This window comes from Manis pentadactyla, chromosome 13, assembly GCF_030020395.1.
Source record: "Manis pentadactyla isolate mManPen7 chromosome 13, mManPen7.hap1, whole genome shotgun sequence".
NCBI lineage: Eukaryota > Metazoa > Chordata > Mammalia > Pholidota > Manidae > Manis > Manis pentadactyla.
Window position 1 is genome coordinate 20,887,288 of NC_080031.1, and position 4,001 is coordinate 20,891,288.

Sequence of the window (4,001 nt, forward strand, 5' to 3'; positions counted from 1 at the left end):
CCCCAAACAAAACACAACATGTTATGAATAAGCTTATACATATTCAGCACAATTATAATGTATCCAACCTAAAGAAGCCCAGGGTTAGATCAAGAAAGGACCTGTATTTACATTTGCTATCAAAAGCTCCATTCTAAAGAGCAGCTGTGTAAACTAATCCCCCTCTGGGTCAGAGAGACACTGTATTTATATGAACAGGTTTTTGGAAGATATGATTATGTACTTGAAATATACCAGATACTGTGCCAACCATGCTACCTGTATTAACTAATCTAATCCTCATTAAAAACTCATGTTGGGAAGTAGAGTTAGTCTCCCCATTTTACAGATAAGGAAGCTGAGGAGCAGGTACTTCCTGAAAATCACTCAGCAAGAATTGTCAGAGCCAAGACTTGTACCCAAGCTTTATGTGATCCAGAACACAATTAGCCACAAAAATACACCTCCTAGAACAAGGCTGCAACCTATGATGTGAGGTTTTGCAGGTATATTACAAGGTTTTAGTTTACCTAAGGATTCTCCTCCCATCTTGCTCCCATGAAATTCCTATTTTTAGACAAAATACTTGTCTAAGACTACATTTTCAGAAAACCGTCATTAAAGCAGGAGTATAGCCTGAGAACAACAGGACATTTCCCCCTTTACACACAAGCGCCTCTGGAAAACATTCCTGGAATATTTTAGGAGACAAAATCTGCTCTAATCCTAAAACACAGAGACCTCAGGGAAGGAGATTTAGGACTGGTCAGTTTTGATGGTGGAATCAAAGGGAATTTCTGGAGATTGAGTCATTGATTAAATTGCATTTCACATCTCTGGGCAGCCATGATTAGCAAACATGCTTTAAGAAATAGAATTACAGAGAAGGTGGAGATAAAATACAGTCAGGTGATGTGCCACTCAGGACAGATTTAGCCAACTTTACCATTTTGCTTCATTCTTCACAGTCTTCTTTCTAATTTGACATTTAGAAATGGACTCACTGTATAGAGCTGGGAGCTTTCCAGTGGATCATCAGTGAACCTATTACTGCAGATCTGATATTTATGGATGATTTAAAATAGGCCCACACAAGTAGCCCACACAACTGGTCCATCACACTTTGTCCTCTATCCTGCTTATTCTTCTTTAAAACCCACATCATTAGTGAAATCCTATCCTATTATATTATATTTTGCTACATGATGTTTTATCATTTGCTTGCTTGTCTTCTCTCTGTCTACATAGTAAATTTTCTGAGGAGCAACTGTGTCAATCTCGTTCACCACTGCATTGGTAGCACCTAAAATAGTTCCTGAAATATAGTAGGTACACGATAGATATTTGTTGGGTGAATGAATCGATTATTTGTACAGGCTGCTATCAGAGGTAGTGAGGAGTTAACATATAACATCAGGGTTTACTAGTTCCAGGCCCTTTCCAGGTGTTGCATATCCTCTCACTGCTTTAATAGTCATCATGTTTCTGCCGTGCAGATATATTATAACCTTCATCTTGGAAATAAGGAAAGTGAGGCATGGAAGGTTAGGCAGAACCACACTGGAGTGCAGATTGTCTGGCTCCATGGTTCCCTTAAATATCACCTAAAATAAGACAAAAAACTACCAGTTTTTCTGGGAAAAGAAGTCTTGCCCACATGAAAAATAAAGAAGCTCACAGTGAGTAACAAATGAAGGTATAACCTGTAAGTTCTCTAAGAGCCGAGAGGAGAGAGGGCTCCCAGACCCTGAGGCAGTCAAGGAAGGTCTCACCATGATCTGGGGTCTGGACTGGTTCTGGAATAACGGTTTGTCCGTGATAGAGGGCTCTTTTCCCTGCAGCTCCAGTAACTGCACTTAAAAGAAAACTGTTCCAGTAAAGAAGTCAAGGACCAGTGATCACATGACACACAGACACCTTTTTGAAGATTCTGTTTGCCTTGGCTTCAAAACACTGCCTGATGCTTGTAAGGAGCTGGCAGTGGGGAGGAGGGAGAAGAAAGCTAAGGGCCTGAAGACGTCAGGCCCCTGAGGTGGTTCAGGAGGGGGCAGTGCTGCTCTGGGACGCTGGGGCCCAGGAATCAGGAATTCCTCCTGGAGAAAGCAAGACTGTCAAGAAACACTCGCTCTCCCCCACCCACTTGTCTTACATCAGTTCAATGAGAACTGTTACTATTATTACCGGAGTGTTTAAAAAGTCAGGGCTTTGTTAAGAAGGACTTATCTGTACCAGTTGGTGATTCCTAAACTGAAGCCAAAATTTCAGTACCTGACTCATCACTGGTCACTGTGCTGACTGTTGGGATGTCAGAAGGTCGGCATTGTCAGTGAGAAGTGAGGCTGCTCATTCTCCTCTGGGTGAGTTGCTGAGAGGGAGTCATAAGTACTGCAGGGATTCAGCGAGGTGGGAAATGAGTTGAAAAACAACATGTGGGACAGAGCTCCCATTTTTGATGTCCCCATCCGAGACTAGACCACACGACTCCAGGGGTGGTGTGTTCAATTCCTTCCATTCATTGGAGCAGCAGGACTCAGGATTCAGTGAGCTCAGAATTCAAATCCTTTCTTTTGAAAATTGGTTTTTGAAAGGGCCTGGTGGGCATGACTAAGAGATTCTGTGCACTGAGGTTTTAGTTGATGTTTGTATTTTTTCTTATGATGACATAAAGGAAAAAAACCAAAATCTAAAATTAGCACTTGTTTTTTTCAACTTGGAACGTTGCAAAAACACCAGCAATGGGCTGTTATTGTGATGTTTTGCAAAAAGCAGTATTACAATTTCGTGACATTTTCATTGCTGTTTCTTGACATATTTAGTGAGGTTTTAAAGGTTTCTTTAGAGAGAGAAAAAAAAAAAAGGAGAAAAAATGGCTGGCTTCCAAATCACCATATGTTCCCAATTGCAAATTCAAAAACAGAAGACAGGCCTTAACTCAAACTGTACAGACTTTTGTAGGCCTTATAGAGCTGGGGAGGTAAGTCCTCTTTTTAAATTTATTAGAATCTCAGTGTTACTCAATAACAAATGATTTGGAGGAAGATCAAGCATTCAGTAAACATTCACTGAGTATCAAGTATGTATAAGACACTGGGTGGGGGAAGGTACAAAGAGGGGTTCTGTTAGGATATAGTTGGGGCTACAATATGAGAAAAAGCAAAAGCCCAGTGCGAGGTGGTAGTTGTACTCAGATAGAAATTCTGCTGGAGATCAAAGGGTAAGGGGTGACCTGGTAAAAGAGGGATTTATAGAAGAGCCAAAATTGGAGCTGGGTCTTGGAGATGGCCAGTAAGACATTCCAGGTGAAAGGAGTGCAGAGCCCAAGCCCCCGTGGCCGAGCTACACAGAGCGCCGTCAGGTGTGGTCCCGAGGCTGTGGGGCTGGGACTGAGCGTGTATGCCGGTGGGCAAGGGGTCATGCAGAAAAGACTGGAAAAGTAAGTGGAAGTCAGATTATGGTGAACTTGATGACACACTCAATATATCATTGTCATTGTTATTTAAATTTTACTGAATCCAAACAACTCCATGACGTAGGTATTAACACTGTCTTGCCAATGGGTTTCAGCTCCGGGCAAGTTCACTATGGATTCAGTGTGACCAAAGAAAATGACAGCAAAACGTTCTTGGGGTGAAAGGGTTATACCCGACTTTATTTCCAGGTGGCAGGTCAGTCACTAAAATTCTGTTCATTCAGAGCAAGTCTGCATGCAGCAAGCCGGTCTCTGCCTCTGGGCCTCTCTACCCGCACAACTGTCCTCCGGGCCTCTCTGCACAGTCGTCCCACACAACCATCCTCTGGGCTTCTGTCCTTGGGGCTGCCACCACTCCAGCCTCTGCTCTGCTCTCCTGCAGCCTCGCAGCTCTGCCACCGTGTCATGCCCAGAGCACTGGGCGGAGCTCTTTTTATAGAGTCAAAAGCCATGTATTGCCCACAGGTGTGCAGTGAGCTAGTCCACCACCAGGTGAGAATCCTGGCCACGGGAGCTCTCATTTTATCAACACTTTGTCCCATTTTATAGATGA